Below are 18,202 nucleotides of genomic sequence, written 5' to 3' on the forward strand. Positions count from 1 at the left end.
TTGGGGCAGATGCAGAATGACAAAACATTGGATCGCAACTGGACCAATGTTGGACTATGTGGCCATGCAAATGTTCGATCTTTTCCTCGGACTGAGACTGCCTGAGGAAAAAAATCACTGCAAGTGAGAGTTTGATCCAATATTCAGGTCGCACTCGGCCGTGCAAGTCATTGAGTATGTGCAAATCATTGGACTGTACTCACACGACATCTGAGTGTAGTCCAATTTCTGAGCACTGACAGAATGGAGAAGATGGACATATGTTTTTTTCCATCTTCTCCTCATCTGAGAGAATCTGAACACACTATGCTCATACTCCCGGTAAGTAAGGATGAGGTGTGATGGATCACAATATACCAAGTACTACATTTTGTCTGAGATACGTCACTGTCAGTAATGTTTGGTAGAGGCATTTCATCCTCTCCCCAAGCTAGGCACACACATTTATGGAAGCCAGATAAGCTCTTGATATATAAGGCGTGCATGTCCAGCTTTAGAAGCACCAAGTTGTGCTGCTTTTCAACATGAAAGAAAAGCTAGAAACTGAATACAAATCGGCTATTTCAGGATTATTTTAGGATCATTTGCATATGCATTTTAGGAAGGACATGACCAGATTTTTGCAATCTACAATTCAGCTTTTACTCAAACATGGTGCTTAGTTTTAATATATCATACAGCTGAAAATAATGGATGACCTTCCAAGAACATTGACTGTCACTTCTTTAATAAACAGAGTTCAATGACTGGTAACATCAGAAGAGGTTTTATCTACAGTAAGTTACCTTCATTGGACATAATCCAGTGGAAATTCAGTATTGTTGAATACGTGGATCTATATGCAGATTGCACTTACCGAGTGACATCTATTGCCGGCTTTATAAGCTGCATGATTGCACTCTCAGGGGTCAACAACATTCACCATATGGCTTCTGGCTCTTACTTCGAGTCTCTTTACTTAAGAATGTAAAGTTAGATACATAGAAGTAAATATAATGTAATTGTCCCTCAGTATATATTAATGTTGTTTTTCCAATTTGTGCCATTTTGTGCTGCTATTAGTTATTGAGCCAGATCATTAATTAATTATATTCACCCCCACTTGAAAAACTGACAAATCTAATTTTATAGTAACATGTGATAAGCCTGACAAAATTTGCCCAGGGAGTTGAGTAAAACCTTTAAGGGTTTATTGAGTATTAGAAAGACATGGCTGCTTTTTTTCACAAAACTAACTCCACATCACTCTATAGCAGGGGTCTCAAACACACGGTCCTTGTGGTTCTGTTTTGCCGCCTTCGGGCCCCTGAGATGATCATGCCCAACGAGCCAGGAGCAGTCAACGTCAGCGCTTCCTTTCAACTGAATGTGTGTCTGAGGATGCACATTCAATTGAAATGTATAGCGGCACAGAGACATTATTACAGGATTGAAGATATTATTACATGACGGGGGGACATTACTACAGGATTGGGGACATTTTTACAGGACAGGGGAAATTATTACAGGATGGGGTCCAGAATTACTATATGGGGCTAATTCTAAAACTATATTACTGTATGGGGCCGATTGAGTGTAAAATAAAGCAAAACATTAAAAAAAAAAGTAAAATAAAGAATGAAAAAATAATAGAATAATATTTGGCCATTAAAAATACTGTGTATGTAAACATTTGAGTAAAAGAGAAGACCTTTTTAAAAAAAAAAGATGATGATCAAAAAGTCATATAGAAAAATAATGGTATCACTAAAAACTTTATCTTCTTCCGCAAGGAACGTGGCTCTTCATATTCAAATTTTTTCTATGTGCTGCCCATTTACCCGGCTTAGTTTGAGACCCCTGTCCTATAGGATGTGAGTGGTACTGTAGCTCAGTCTTAATAAATTAAATGAATCTCAGCTGCAGTACCACACCACCACGTCCTCGCTCGGGCGTTGCCATGTTGATTGACAGCGCTGGCTTGTCTGGAGCGACCACTGTCTGCAAAGAAAGCCAATGAAAGTAAGCACTGTCAATCACCAGTGAAGGTGGGGGAATGTAAAACTAGTGGGGAGAATGGTGCGCGGAGCCTCTTGGCCATGTCAAGGGTGCACTGACTACCCTAATTAGTATATTTGATTACACTTCAGTTTATGTAGAACAGAGGCAGCGGTTAGAACACTAAGGCAACATTCACACGTTCAGTATATGGTCAGTATTTTACATCAGTCTCAACTTCCAATTGATACGTGTGGACCCCACTGGCTGAGATGTGTCGGTACGACTCCTCACTACTATTCTCAGTGTCCAATCGATGAGGGCCACACGCTCCTTGGTCTGCCACTGCATTGTGTCCCTGCCTGGCCATCTTCTCCTGTATAACCCTCAGATCTGGCTACACTCCAGCTTCTTCTCTAGTATAGATAGCATTTGCTTTAGACCCACTTGCCTGAAATAAGGATCCCTTCTGCCACTTAGTCCTTGTTTCCTTCAGAACCTGCTATCTGATCTATGGCCTCCCCTCTTCGCACTGAAACACCCATTTCAATGCAGGTCTGCTACATTAGGACCATAGGTCCTTCTTCTCAAGTACTCTTCCCTATCTGCCTAACTTAACTCCTTCCACAATGGGCTGGCCCCAAAAGGTAACTTTGTCTATAGCTAACTAATTGTTGCTGGCCACAAAATAGTAAACACAACATATAAAACATGGCAATGTATTATATAACCATAAGATCTTGAAGGGGGTGTGGGCAGCTTCTCCACCCCTTTACAGTATAATGCATTAAGAGATGCAGGCCACTGAATGCATTATTCTGTATTGTGCGCTTATTAATTATTTTTTATTACAAATGGACAATTCCATTTTAAAGAGTAACCATCATTTTAATTTTTATGTCTAAATTCATAGTACACATGAAAACAAACTTTGTAATATATCCTATCAGAGAAATCGGTCACACATCTGATCTGCGCTGTGCTGGACCTTGTGGTGCCACAGAAGCCTCTGTGACACCACAAGACCTTCTCCTACCTGCTCCTGTCGCTGCTCCTGCTCGGTCTGGTGCTCTGATCTCCTGCGGTAAGCTGCTTCTCCTGATCTTGCTCCTGATCCTGCTACTGCTGAAAGAAGAACAGAGAAGACTTTGGTAAGTCCATCTCTGATCTCCCCTCATCCACCTGAATCCCCCTCTCCCCCCTCCCCCTCTCTTTACCCCTCTTTCTACCCCAATCCCCCTCTCCCCCCCTCTATTTACCCCCCTCCCCAACCCTCCTTTCTGCCAAATCACCGATCGGCACTCGTGCTCGCTACTTTACACTTTTTTTTCCACTAACTTTTTTTCTTTTGTAGAGGGCGGAAGCACTGTCCGATTGTGTGCCATGCTGGGCTTTGCAGTGCCACAGAAGCCTGTGACACCACAATCGCCGCTCCTGCTGCTGCTACAGAAGACATCAGACAGAAGACAACTGTAAGTAGGATTTTTTGAACCCTCCTCATCCGCCCCAATCCCCCTCTTCCCCTTCCCCCTTTTCCATCCCCCTTTCTGCCACCAAGTGCTGATCAGTACTAGATCGCTTGACTTTTTGTCAGGTTTTTTCTATGTGCTTCCTGCAGCGGCCGAGCGCTGATCAGTGACAGCAGATCACTGATGCGCACTCGTGCTCGCTGTTTTAAACTCCCCCCCTCCTTTGCACCACATCCATGCGCACATCCTGCAACGGGTGAGCGCTTGATCGGTGATGTAGTTCACTGATTCGCACTCGTGCTCGCTGTTTGCACCACCTACGGTTGTTCCTTTTTTTAATCTTTTTCTTTCAGAAAGGCAAAATGTTTACACCAAGCAAACTGACACACACACACTCTAAATAAAGTACTGACACACACGCACCACATACGTAAAAAAAAAAAGTCATGCTCCTCCCAAACCCGCTACTCAGTGAAGGAGGCATATGTTTTCCTTGCCTCCGACACTGACAGCGAGGGATAGGATCCCACCTTTCTTTATTTTTCTGACTCCTCGTCGTCATCCTCCTCCTCTTCCTCCTCTTCTTTCTCCTCCTCATCTTCCTCCTCAGGTGCTGCTAAACCGCCATGCAGTCATCCCAGGAGAGAAGATGAACCAGCGCCCCCCACTACTGACCCCGTATGGACCTCTCCCACTGAAAATTATGAGCCATTGATTCCTGATTTCATGGCGGAATCAGGAATCAAGTTTGACACCACGTCCTCACAGAAATAGACTTTTTCAAAGTCTTTTTCTCAGAGGATTTTGTAAACCTCATGGTGGGCCAAACTAATTTGTATGCTCATCAATTTTTGGAACAAAACTGCTTTTCATAATTTTCTAACTGGTCTGCTGTAGACGCAGTAGAAATGATGAAGTTTTGCGGCCTGGTCCTTCATATGGGGATCCTGAAGAAGCCAGAAGTTCGGCAACACAGGAGTGTTGAAGTTTTGTATAACACTCCAGTGTTCCGATTGGTCATGACCCGGACACGTTTTGAGGCCATCCACAAGTTCTTGCACTACAACGATAATGCAAGGTGTCCTGCACGCGATGACCCGAACTTTGATCATCTTTTCAAAGTTCGGCCAGTCATCGAGCACTTCAACAACAAGTTTGCTGAAGTGTACGTACTCCAAAGGGACATCTGCATGGATGAGTCCCTAATTCATTTTAAGGTGAGGCTTGGATTCCGGCAGTACCTGCCCAGTAAGAGGGCCAGGTAAGGAATCAATCTGTATAAACTGATTAAGAGTATCTCAGGGTACACTCACAAGTTTAGAGTTTACAAAGGGAAGGACTCCCGGATTGAACCACGTGAATGCCCCCCTGTTCTTGGAGAGAGTGGGAAAATTGTGTGGGACTTGGTGCACCCACTGCTGGATAAAGGTGATCACCTTTACCTGGATAACTTTTACACCAGCATCCTGCTCTTCAAGTCCCTCTCTGCATGAGGTACCGCAGCCTGCGGTACTGTCCGCAGAAATCAGAGAGGCCTCCTAAAGACACTAATTGGGCAGATGATCAGAAGGGGTCAGAACAGAGCTCAATGTAGTGTCCACCTGCTGGTGGTCAAGTACAAGGACAAAAGGGATGTCCTTCTCTTGACCACCATACACGGTGATGGTACACAGGTCGTCAAACCAGACTGTGTAGTGGGGTACAACGATCTCTCTGATCAAGTCCTCCAGCCTTACAGTGCTTTGAGAAAGGCGAAGGTGTGGTACAAGAAGCTGGCCGTGCACATCCTACAGATGACAATGCACAACGCTTTCCTTCTATCACGATGTGCAGGCCATATTTCTATGTTGTACCTTCAGTTCCAGGAGGTAGGGATCAAGTCCCTGATATTTGGCAGTGGTATGGAGTGGGCCCCAGTACTTCCAGAACTAAAGGACCACGAATTGTACCAGGCCAGCATTTCCCAGGGGACGTCCCTCAAAGAGGAAAAAAAGTTCAGTCACAAAAGGGGTACCGAGTGTGTTACAAAAGGGGAATACACAAGGACACCACTTATCAGTGCGACACCTGCCCCGACAAACCTGGCCTGTGCATGAAAGAATGCTTCAGAAGGTACAATACTTCCATGCACTACTAAATTAATTTCTGACGTATGACAACCTGACGAACACTACACAACTGACGTAGTGTTCGTCAGGTTGTTCTATGTTAATTGTGTAGTGTTCGTCAGGTTGTCCTACACAACTGACGTATGACACTACATTATAAGATTCACAAATCAGGTATCAGTTCCAAAAAAGGGGCACTTGTTGGGCATTTCCACTAATAGGCAAATCAGGGCCTCTGAAAATGTGACAAAGTCAGCATTCCAAAGCGTCACTCCTTCCCTTCCCTGACATGCGCCCAATCAGTAGCTTTCTCCAACACATGGGGTATCAGCGTACTCAGGATAAATTACACAACAGATTTTGAGGTCCACTTTCTCCGGTTACCCTTGTGAAAATATTTTTTGTTAATATTTTTGTGGAAAAATTTTTTATTTTTATTTTCAAAAGTCAACATTATAATTTTCTGTGAAGCACCTGGGGGTTCACGGTGCTCACCACACATCTAGATAAGTTCATTGGGGGGGTCTAGTTTCCAAAAAGAGGGCACTTGTTGGGCATTTCCACTGTTTAGGTACATCAGGGGCTCTGAAAACGTGACATCCGCAGCCCATTCAATCAAAGTCTGCATTCCAAAGCGTCACTCCTTCCCTTCCAAGCCCTGCCGTCCGCCTAAACAATGGCTTTCCCCCACATATGGGGTATCAGTGTACTCAGGAGAAGTTTCACAACAACTTTTGGAGGTCCAATTTTTCCTGTTACTCTCGTGAAAATAAAAAAATTGTTGCTTAAAGATCGTTTTTGTGGAAATTTTTTTTTTCTTTTTTCAAGGCTCTACGTTATAAACTTTTGTGAAACACTTGAGGATTCAAAGTGCTCACCACACATCTAAATAAGTTCCTTAAGGGGTCGTTTCCAAAATGGGGGGTTTCCACTGTTTAGGCACATCAGGGGCTCTCCAAACGCGACATGATGTCCGCTGTCAATTCCAGCGAGTTTTTTGCTGAAAACGTCAAAGGGTGCTTCTTCCCTTCCGTGCCCTGCCGTGTGCCCAAACAATGGCTTTCCCCCACATATGGGGTATCAGCGTACTCAGGAGAAATTGCACAACAAATTTTGTGGTCCAATTTCTACTGATACCCTCGTGAAAATAAAAAAATTGGGTTCTGAAATTTTAGTGAAAAAAGTTAAATGTTCACTTTTTCCTTTCACGTTCGATTAATTGCTGTGAAGCATGAGAAGGGTTAATAAACTTCTTGAATGTAGTTTGGAGTACCTTAAGGGGTGCAGTTTTTAGAATGGTGTAACTTTTGGGTATTTTCTGTCATATAGACCCCTCAAAGTGACTTCAAATATGATGTGGTCCCTAATAAAATGGTTTTGTAAATTTTGTTGTAAAAATGAGAAATCGCTGGTCAACTTTTAACCCTTATAACTCCCTAAGTGAAAAAAATTTTGGTTCCAAAATTGTTCTGATGTAAAGTAGACATGTGGGAAATGTTATTTATTAACTCTTTTGTGTGGCATATCTCTCTGATTTAAGGGCATGAAAATTCAAAGTTTGAAAATTGTGAAATTCTAAATTTTCGCCAAATTTCCAATATTTTTCACAAATAAACGCAAGTCATGTCAAATAAATTTTACCACTATTATGAAGTACAATATGTCAGGAAAAAACATTCTCAGAATCAGGGGGATCTGTTGAAGCTTTTCAGAATTATTACCTCATAAAGTGACAGTGGTCAGAATTGTAAAAATTGGCCCGGTCATTAACGTGCAAACCACCCTCGGGGGTAAAGGGGTTAAGTGAAATAACATTGTTATTTTGTAAACTATTTAGAAAGTATAAATCTTTAGCTACTATAGCTTTGCCAGCTTCTCATATTTTGAGTTCAATAAATGTTTCCAATTTTATGGTATATTGGTCGCAACACGCTTAGTTGTCTGTAAATACTGATGAGTGGCAATATATAATACAACTGTAACAGCTGAGAGAATTCAGAGTTACTAATCAGGTCTCTGGCTGCCTCTCACTTGCTGTGGTTAAGCTGTTGAATCATTGCCCAGGCAGCTGGCTTTAATTATCTAGACTGGGCACACAGCTGCTGGAATGAAATGTGCATCCACATCTTACCACGCTGAATCATAAACCCGGCTTTAACAATGGAGCCAAAATACTTAACCTGTCATACCTTGATATGTGATATTTACTATGGGTAGAGTTCATTGATGTCTTGTCTATTCTCAGGGTCAGTACTGAGGATTTTTCCCTCTGCCTAACTGCAGTATCCCTCGGCCGACCTCTAGGTAACAGTTCACACGTTGTGAGACTGACCTGGCTTTTGTTCACTCAGGCTCCATAATGTATCTTTGGAAATCGCTTGCTTAATTTAGCATTTTAGAGAAAATATTCTTTGTGACAAAAAAATGCATCAAATTATACAAAGTAGGACACACATGTATTATGCTGGGCTGCCACTATTAACTGAAATTGCAGTAAAATCACAGAGTTTTTGTTATAATTTTGAAAAAAAGTCACAAAAATATTGGTTTTGCAGTGATTTCAATAAACAGAGACAAGAATCTTTTTATTCCCCCCCTCATTTTCATTTTGCTTTCCCTCCATAACTATCTGATTTAACTTTTGTCCACCCTAGCATTTACTTCCCACTTATCCTCATGTCATGCAGAAAAATAATAGACGGATCAATAAATGCATCACATTACAAATTTGTTGTACAATTGCATAATGGTAAAAACTTGATTGATTTCTGTCTGCCAAGGCTGAGTTTGATCAGTTTGGGAATAAAACCTTGAAAGGCTTATAGCTGGGTGTCATATGATCTACACTTCCCTTTGTCCATGCATTTTCCAATTACTAGCAACTATAGCCACGAATTTGTGCTACTGGCCTATTGGCATAAAAAGCAGCATGATGTGGGAACAGAGATTCTGATTATTGCAACGTATCACTTACTGGGCTACTTGCTGAAGTTTTGATAAAATCTCTGTTTTCTTTGCTGTAGATCTTGCAGTTCTCTGAATGCTGAGACCTGTATAACCCCGTCCACACCACTGATTGTCAGTTTTCAGTGATGGGGCGGGGTTATACAGAGCCCATGAATATGGAGGACTATACGGCAGCAGGTCTACTAGTCCTCTAGTGATAATCTCCAGCTGCTAGATTTTATCAAAATTACAGCAAGCAGGTCAGGAAGTGACACATCACTGGAATCAGGGTCTCTTTCTCTACATTATGCTGTCCTCACATTAGGTGGCAAAAACCTGGTGACAGATTCCATTTAACACCTAGCAAAACAAATTCCTGTAGGAATGCACTTCTTCCAAGATTGTACTATTACTGTTCTATGCGGGAAAAAGGTTTTTTCATACCGTGTAAAAGATGTTTCAAAAAGGAATAAAATCCCTAGTGATTGATTTCAAATCAATTATACAGTTCTCCATTGACAACTTCAGATTTCAGATAATATACCTATCCTCCTTTTTTTAAAAAGTGCTGCAGAAATCAGTATTTTACTCAAGACTCAGTTCCTACACTTGCATAGCTATCTAAATCCCAGCAGCAATAGGATGCACAATTTTCAACACTGTTATATCAACCCTTTTTATCCAGAATATTATGTTGAAATGGTAAATTATAATGAGAAAAGAATCAATCATGGATCAACCTAATTAATCTAAATGATCATTGTACTTTCATTGACAACTTGCTGTTGTGGCACCCCAGGGGTCTGGTTTCCACAGTAACAGCAATGTTATGTCTGAGAGCAGGTGGGAGGTCTCTTGGTCAGGGATCCTGTGCATGCCACACCTCCTGCCCAGTCCTGGGAGGGGAAGAACTTCCCCTATATAAACCTAGGGCTGAGGCAGGGTTAGGGAGTAGAGAAGAAGTAGAGACAGAGAAGAGAAGCAGATATAGGAAAAGAACATCAGGAGCTCTGTGGGAGCAGTGCTATAAGGAGTCAGGGGCTGGCAGCTGCAGAGCTCGCCCTGACTGAGAAGCTATCACCGGAGTCCGAGGCTGTGGGGACTAATCTTTACCCAGCAGCAGAAACCGCCCGGCAGGGGATTTCAGGTCCTCTGGCCAAGAAACCCGAAGGCACGGTCACACGCGTGGGACCAGCACCGCCGTCGTGGAGCGGACGCCACTAGAAGGCCCCGAGTCACCGGCCATACGGGTCAGCACCACACGGTACACTCGGGGACGTGGGCTACTTATACCCGCCTCTAGCAAGGTAGCCAGAAGAGTACAGTCAGTTTGGGAGGCCTACAACTCCGCCTGGCCAGGGGAGATCCCATCTGCTCAAGGACTGACCAGGCCCCGATCGCTAGCCAGTACTCCGGGAGGATCTACCTTTATCACCAGTAAAGACCCTGAATTACACTGCATCGTCTCTGAGTGATTCCTGCTACCCCATCATCCACGTCGGCTGCCCTGAGGCCATACCCCTCCCGTTGGGGGTGATACTATCACGCTGCACAATCATACCACTGGCCTCAGCGGTCTGCCCTGCAGCGGCAGCTCCTTCGCTGCATTCAACGGGTGGCGTAGTCGTCCAACATCTACCGCTAATACAGCGCCACTTAGTCTGACTCCCTGGGCACGGACCGGGTCACCGCCACGAGACTACAACCCTCAACAGATCCGGCTCCGGGTAAGCTCCCGCGTGCTCAACGCTGCGCGACACAGGCCCAGGGGTGCGTCAACTTTTGGCGTAGTCGGCAGGATTTCGTGCACGCAACCACCGGGTACTGCGTGCCTGAAAAAGACTGTTCAAACTTACCTGTGGTGAAGATTCCCGCCATCCGGCGCCATCTTCCGCTTCCTTCCCGCCATCGGTGGAGTTTTCCCGCCATCCGACGCCATCTTCAGCCTTCTTCCCGCCATACGTGGAGTTTTCCCGCCATTGGACGCCATCTTGAGGACGCCGCGCGGGAAGAAGAGGGGCGTGGACTCCGAAAGCGCGCGAGAACTGAAGCCCCGCCTCACGTCCGGACGTTGCGTAAGGTCCTGGAAGGAGCCCAGCAGACGCCGACGTCACAGGAGCGCGACGGAAGGTCCTCAACCCTGACGATCCACTGCGGAGCCGCGGCCTACGGAAGAGGATCATCGCAAGGTAGGCCACGGTCCACTAGGGGGAAGAAGGATGTCGGATACGGAGGAGAGCTTCACCGCTTCAACCCCCGCCAGCGCCACCGCTGTTGCGGTCATGCCTTTCACCATGCCCTATATCCCGGGGGCAGCCTGGCTACCCCAGTACTCAGGGGAGTCACATACCCTGCATGACTTTAGAGAAAAGCTGGATAGCCTCTTCCAGGTGTACCCCCTCACAGAGGAGCAAAAAGTGAGCATCCTGGTGGCCCAATTAACCGGGGCAGCCCAAAGGGAGGTAAAGTCCTGGCCACCTGGGAGGAGGACTGTCGCAGAGATACTAACCCAGCTAACCGAGGAGGAGCTGCAGTACTACCAATACGAGGAAAGCCAAGAGGACCCGGACGGGTCTGAGGACTACCCTCAGGAGGGAGCACAAAGAGGACATAGCTACTGAAGGGAAGTAGCGTGAATAAAGAGCTGTAAATAGTTACCCGTAAGGGTACAAGGACTGCTGCTAATTAAAATATGGTCCCCGTTGGGATTAGTGAATTGTTCCCCATGTGCCCCTATCTTAAACCAGGCTGAGGACTGTGAGCAGCCATTCCTTATCCCCACTGGCCGAGGACTGAGAGCGGCCATATCCTGTAAATAATTATGTGTTTCTAGTAATTTATGGGAGTCTTTGGTGGATTTACCGGGAATCCTTTGTACATAGTTGGAGCGTAACCCAGGATGGACTAAAGACTGTTAAGGACTCGGGGCAGGACAGACCCCTACCTGGTTACGTCTCCCTGTTTTGGTGAAATGGACACCTTGCTTTTCTTCAAAGACTGCACCCGGTTGCAGACACGCCGTAACCATCTTTATGTGTTTTTCTTATTGTATTATTATTGTTTATACCTTGTTATGTTTTTCTAAAAATATGTTTAGTCCCGGAGTACTAAATCTCACTAGGGGGGAATGTGGCACCCCAGGGGTCTGGTTTCCACAGTAACAGCAATGTTATGTCTGAGAGCAGGTGGGAGGTCTCTTGGTCAGGGATCCTGTGCATGCCACACCTCCTGCCCAGTCCTGGGAGGGGAAGAACTTCCCCTATATAAACCTAGGGCTGAGGCAGGGTTAAGGAGTAGAGAAGAAGTAGAGACAGAGAAGAGAAGCAGATATAGGAAAAGAACATCAGGAGCTCTGTGGGAGCAGTGCTATAAGGAGTCAGGGGCTGGCAGCTGCAGAGCTCGCCCTGACTGAGAAGCTATCACCGGAGTCCGAGGCTGTGGGGACTAATCTTTACCCAGCAGCAGAAACCGCCCGGCAGGGGATTTCAGGTCCTCTGGCCAAGAAACCCGAAGGCACGGTCACACGCGTGGGACCAGCACCGCCGTCGTGGAGCGGACGCCACTAGAAGGCCCCGAGTCACCGGCCATACGGGTGAGCACCACACGGTACACTCGGGGACGTGGGCTACTTATACCCGCCTCTAGCAAGGTAGCCAGAAGAGTACAGTCAGTTTGGGAGGCCTATAACTCCGCCTGGCCAGGGGAGATCCCATCTGCTCAAGGACTGACCAGGCCCCGATCGCTAGCCAGTACTCCGGGAGGGTCTATCTTTATCACCAGTAAAGACCTGAATTACACCGCATCGTCTCTGAGTGATTCCTGCTACCCCATCATCCACGTCGGCTGCCCTGAGGCCATACCCCTCCCGTTGGGGGTGATACTATCACGCTGCACAATCCTACCACCGGCCTCAGCGGTCTGCCCTGCAGCGGCAGCTCCTTCGCTGCATTCAACGGGTGGCGTAGTCGTCCAACATCTACCGCTAATACAGCGCCACTTAGTCTGACTCCCTGGGCACGGACCGGGTCACCGCCACGAGACTACAACCCTCAACAGATCCGGCTCCGGGTAAGCTCCCGCGTGCGCAACGCTGCGCGACACAGGCCCAGGGGTGCGTCACTGTCCACTAACTGTTGTCAGTTGTACTAGCTGCAGAGAAGCAGACAGATTATAATCAGTGGCCACTTCACTGACCCCTTCCTTCATACGTACTTGACATCTGGAGGAAGTTAGAGCTGTGGCTGCTCTCTCGCACTTTCTGGATGTTAATTATGTCTGAAGGAGGGGTCAGTGACACAGCTGCTGATTTGCCGCAGGGATAGTGACGCGCCCCCTGGGCTGTGTGTGTAGGGGAAATACCCGGAGCCGGGTCTCTGTATAATGCTGTTGGTTGTAGTCTCCGTGGAGGCGACCCGGTCTCGTGGCTCAGGGTGGTCAAACCAGTGGCAGTCTATTTATGTGGTTTTTATGATATTAAATGTCCGACTACGCCACCCGTGGATTGCGGTCACTAAGAACCGCCGCTGCGTGGCAGACTCCTGAGGCTGATGTTGTGTGCGCAGCAGAGGGTAGTATAACTCCCCATGGGAGGAGTATAGCCTCAGGGCAGTGAGTGTAGATGGTGAGGGTTGTGGTGTGTGGGCGCAGCAGTAGAAATGACTCAGAGTCCGTGCAGTACAGTTCAGGGTCTTTAATGTTGGTAATGAAGAAGGCCCTGCCGGGAGTACTGGTTAACATTAGAGGCCTGGTCAGTCTGTGAGCGAATAAGAGTCCCCCTGGCCAGGTGGAGGTATAGGCCTTCCCGTCTGACTGCACTCTTCCTGGCTACCCTGCTGTAGTCGTGTAGTAGCCCATGTCCCTGAGTGTACCGTGTGGTGCTCACCCGTATGGCTGGTGACTTGGGGCCTTTGGTGCCTTCCGCTCCTCGATGGCGGTGCTGGTCCCTTGCGTGTGACTGAGCCTCCGGGCTTCTATGGCCAGAGGACCTGAAATCCCCTGCCAGGTGGTTTCTGCTGCTGGATGTGAATAATATCCCCACAGCCTCGGACTCCGGTGTCCGTTTCTCTGCGTCTTCTGCCAGGAAGAGCTCTGATCCAGTCCCTGGTCTTCAGCTCCTGGCTCCTACAGAGCTCCTTGCTGCTGCTCTGTCCCTTCTCTGGAACTAACTACTCTAACCCCGCCCCAGATCCAGTTTATAAAGGGCAGGTTCCAGGTGTGGCTTGCAATATTGCTCCTGACCAGGAAAACCCATGCTCGCTCTCAGACATGGTATTTCTACCACTGTGGCAACCAGACCCCAGGGGTGCCACATTCCCCCCTAGTAAATTTTAGTACTCCGGGACTAAACACATTTTGCAAAAACACAACAGGTAATAACAATACAGTAACATATATACAAGAAGTTTTAGTTGTTTTTTTGTTTTTTTTTAGGTCACGGTGCTCCCATAACCTGGTGTCCATGTCACCCGAGATGCATTTTGAGGGACCCATCCTAAACCCTCCACGTAGGCCCTGGGGTGGCTACAGGGCATCGATGATCCGGCGTTGGACCAAGTCTTCAGCCACCTCCATGGGTTTTTGTTTTGTGGTCTGGGACAAAAAGGGGCACATTACACGTGCAACTATATACAATGTACAGTTCCGGTTATTCATTGTCCATAACCTGTTAGTCCATGAACCCTGTCGGGTAACTAGCAAAGCATAATTAGTATGCAGGCAACAAACATTTTAACATTTGCAATATACAGGTATTTATATTACATTTTAGATTCTCCTGCGAGCGGGCATTTGACCCCTAGTGCTCCTGGTGGACCTACGTAACACACTTTCTGGTGGTATCCTTTCTGGGTCCCCTGTTTCTACCCCTTGTGTAGTGGGCTCACTAGTGTCTGCACTACAGGTATTTGAAGATGTTACGGATAGGCTGGGCAGCTTTCTGCGTACTCTTTGGCTCACTACGGGCACAGCAGGCTCACTACTAGCAGAGGGTTGATTCTCCTGGGCTGCTGGTATGGAATCTTCTGCCTCCGGGGCCGGTTGCTCTCCCAACTCTACTTGCTCTTCTGTAGGCCCTTGAGGGGCTGGCTGGAGAAAGGTAAGGACGGGTAGCACAATATCGTTGTTAATTTGTGTCCAGGACCGGGGAAATTCTCCGGGTACTGTACTGACCATTTCTTCCCTTTCCTCTGTGGGTTGAGGGCTATCTTGGTCTTCATCAGCGCTTTGCAGCTGCTCTGGACACTTCTTCAGGTGGTCTCTGGAGACAGTGGCTTGTTGTCTCTCCTCCATCCTTACTGATAATACATACTTTTGGATTTTCATGGCTTGAGGGCAGTACTGTGTACGGTTCTTTCTCCCACTGGTCATCCAACTTATGGAGCCGCCTTTTCCTCTTCAAGACCTGCTCTCCAGGTGCCAGGGGAACAGCAGGAGCATGCTGGTTGTAAGTCCTCTCTGGCCTTTCTCTTGCTTGAGACAGACTTCTCTCAACACTCTCCTGCACTTTCCGGTACTGCTGCTGCCGTTCTGTATCCCAGTCTGCCTCTGGCGAGGTGTCCTCTGGTGTCAGGACTCCCATATCCAGGTCAATAGGCAGCTTACCAGGTCTTGCTCTCATTAGGTAAGCCGGGGTGAACTTGGTGGAACTTACTGGGATGTGGTTATACAAGTCCACCAGATCAGGCAGTTTTTCAGGCCACAGACTGCGTTCTTCCAGGGGCAAGTCTATCACCACCTGGTTCATCTTCTCGCATAATCCATTGGTTTGGGGGTGATAGGGCGTTGTCCTTATCTTCTTGCAGCCATAGAGGTTGCAGAACTCCTGGAAGACCTCCGCTTCGAAGGTAGGACCTTGGTCAGTCAACACTTGCTCCGGATACCCGTGTGGACGGCAGAAGTGCTGCTGGAAGGCTCTAGTGGCTGTCTGAACTGTTAAGTCCTTAACAGGGACCAACACTAGGAACTGAGAGTAGTGGTCTACGATGGTGAGGGCGTAGACGTACCCGGACCTACTTGGAGCCAGCTTCACATGGTCCAGGGCTACCAGTTCTAGTGGCTGCTTGGTGATGATGGACTGCAGGGGAGTCTTCTGGCTGGCACGGTCCTTTCTTCTTAGGTTGCACGGGCCGCAGTCTCTGCACCATCTCTCAATGGCCCCTCTCATGCCTACCCAGAAGAACCGTTCACGCAACAGGAACTCCAACTTCTTCCATCCAAAGTGCCCTGCTCCGTCGTGGTATGCCTCCAGGACCATAGCCCCGTCTCGTCTCGGGACCACTACCTGCCAGGTCAGCTCATGTGTCCGGGAGTTGACAATTCTCCGGCACAGCTTCCCCTTGTAGAGAAACAGTTTACTCTTCTCCTTCCAGAGCTGTTTGGTTTCTTCCGGAGCGTCGGGGTCAAGGCGGCCATCAGCCTGTGTCAGCATCTCTTTTACCAGGTGGACGGCTGGGTCACTGTCTTGCGTCTCCGCCCAGCTGTAGTGGGGTAAGGGATTGAACGTGGCAGAGTGCCTGTCCCTTACACGGTGGGAATACTGGGTAATCCCATGACGGTGGAACGCAGGGAGTTCAATCTCTGCCAGTTCTTCTGGATCTTCCCCTCCGTCCGGCATCCTGGACAGGGCGTCTGCATTGGCATTTGTGCGTCCCGCCCGATATTTGATAGTGAACTCATAGTTGGATAGGCGGGCCATCCATCTCTGTTCCAGGGCACCAAGTTTTGCAGTGTCCAAGTGGGTCAACGGGTTGTTGTCCGTGTACACGGTGAACTTGGAAGAGGCAAGGTAATGTTTAAAGCGCTCGGTCACTGCCCATACCACCGCGAGGAACTCTAGCTTGAAGGAGCTGTAATTTTCAGGATTCCTTTCTGTGGGCCGGAGCTTTCTGCTGGCATAAGCGATTACCCGTTCTCTTCCCTGTTGGATCTGGGACAGCACCGCCCCTAGCCCGATGTTGCTCGTGTCTGTGTGGAGAATAAAAGGCTGGCCGTAATCAGGGTACGCCAGGATTTCATCCCCTGTGAGGGCCATCTTCAGCTGGCGGAAAGACTCATCCTCCAGCTTGTCCCATTTGAAGGGCGGCTTCTGGTTTTTGGTCTTCCTGGACTGGCCTATCAGGAGGTCCTGCATAGGAGCTGTCATTTGGTGAAACCGGAGATGAATCTTCGGTAGTAGCCTACCAACCCGAGGAACTGCCGCACTTCCTTTATGCTGGAGGGTCTTGACCAGTCCTTAATCACTGTGATCTTATCAGGGTCTGGAGCTACTCCGTCAGCACTCACCACGTGTCCCAGGTACTGTACCTTTGGTTTCTGTAGATGACACTTGGAGGGTTTCACCTTTAGGCCGTAGCCTGCCAGGGCGTCAAATACCTCTGCCAGGTGTTTCAGATGGTCCACGTATGTTTTGGAATACACGATGATATCGTCCAGGTATAGCAGGACCGTCTCGAAATTCCTGTGCACCAGACAACACTCCATCAACCGCTGGAAGGTTCCTGGCGCGTTGCAGAGCCCGAACAGCATACAGTTGAATTCGCTGAGACCCATCGGGGTGGTGAACGCGGTCTTCTCCTTGTTGGCCTCTGCTACAGGAACCTGCCAGTACCCGCTAGTAAGATCCAAAGTAGAAAAGAAGTTAGCAGTTTTTAATGCAGCTAAGGACTCTTCTATTCTAGGTAACGGGTACGCATCTGTTAGAACCCTCCTGTTAGTTTTTTCTATTTTGCTGGTCACATGACTTTTTGCCTATATAATCCAGCTCCGCCCTCCTGGCTTTGCTGGACTTCAGTGTTACATTTACTCTTAAGCTAGCCAGGTGCCTTACCTTACTCTGTAGTTTGCTTGGTCTTTGACCACTTGTACTTTTGTTTGTTTGTTTGTCTTTGCTCTGCTACAATTTCTGCTAGGAGGTGTCCAACTATATCCCAGTCCTTAGTTCTTGTAGGGACCCCTCCCTTATATCTATAGGTCTGCGTTCAGACTAGCCGAGGACTTAGGCGGGTCTGTTCACAAGGAACAGGTCCCCCGCTGCATCGTAGGGAATCAGCTTAGTCCTATTGTAGGGACAGTTTTCCTATCTTTTCCTTAGTGTTTGTAGCAGTTCATAACAGTAAGTCCAGCCCAAAAATGAAACACTCTAAGGAAAGAAATCCTGATTTCAGCATGGTGTCGGTTCAGGATTTGGCTCAACGCCTGCAGGGACTGTCTTTGGAGGTGGCCGAGCTCCAGCAACACGTGAGTAGCTGTCCTGGAGCGCATTTTGTCTAACCGAAGGTAGGACTTCCAGATTTTTTTTATGGTAAACGGCAAGATTTTTTTTCCTTTAAAAACGCTTGTTTATTATATTTATTTAAGACCCAGATCCTCGGGGAATGAATCACAGCGCATTGGGTTTATAATGTTACTTTTGCGCAAAGAACCACAGGGATGGGCCTTTTCTCTACAACCTAATGATCCGTGTTTTAGATCTGTGGAAGATTTTTTTTCTGCTATGGGGTTGTTGTATGATGATCCTGATCGAGTCTCATCTGCTAAAACTGAATTAAGACGTTTGAAGCAGGGATCAGGTGATGAGGAAAATTATTGTACATACTTCAGAAGATGGTCGGCTGAAGTGGAATGGAATGACTCGGCATTAAAATGTTTGTTTCTTGATGGTCTAGGTGAAAGGGTTAAGGATCTGCTGATTGCCTTCCCAAAACC

Source organism: Phyllobates terribilis, unplaced genomic scaffold (genome assembly GCF_046119375.1).
Source record: "Phyllobates terribilis strain yellow unplaced genomic scaffold, ASM4611937v1 Scaffold_5__5_contigs__length_657084704, whole genome shotgun sequence".
NCBI lineage: Eukaryota > Metazoa > Chordata > Amphibia > Anura > Dendrobatidae > Phyllobates > Phyllobates terribilis.